Raw genomic sequence first — 628 nt, forward strand, 5'->3', positions numbered from 1 at the left:
TGGTGGGGAAAAAAAAAAGTGAAACTGTTCACTACAGATTAGTAAATAAGCACAAATAAGTCCATGCTTACCTCGTTTACTGGGTGCTCGGTCCCTGTCGAAACTAATAAAAACAAACTCAGTGCCGTGGAGTGGGATCCGACTCCAAGGCAGTATCACTACGGAAGTAGATTGCCCCATCTTCCTTCCAAGGAGTGGCTGGTGGGTTTGAACCACCAGCCTGCTGGTTAGCAGTCAAGTGCCTTAGACACTACGCCACCAGAACTCCCCAGTCCTTGTCAGGGATTGTAAACTTGAAAAGAGGCCTTGATTATGTAGGAAGGTGCTGTGGGGTTGGGCGAAAGGCAAACGCCAGCCATCCCTGGAATCAGTATCTATGATGTGGTGGAAAATGTGACATTGTTCACTACCGATTAGGAAGTAGGCACAAGCCAGCTTATGCTTACCTTGCTTACGGGGAAATGTGATGATGAATACTGCCTGTGAGTTCTGTGGGGTCACTGCAGCTAACTATCAACCCAGCAGGGAAGTGGTAGTGCCTGGGAGAGGCGGCTGGTGCCGGCATTGAGAAGGCCGTAGAGGGGCCACATCCGACCGCCTCCTCGTGGCAATCAGCCTTGGGTTGACG

Source organism: Orycteropus afer, unplaced genomic scaffold (genome assembly GCF_000298275.1).
Source record: "Orycteropus afer afer isolate SDZICR_OR568_19922 unplaced genomic scaffold, OryAfe1.0 scaffold00130, whole genome shotgun sequence".
NCBI lineage: Eukaryota > Metazoa > Chordata > Mammalia > Tubulidentata > Orycteropodidae > Orycteropus > Orycteropus afer.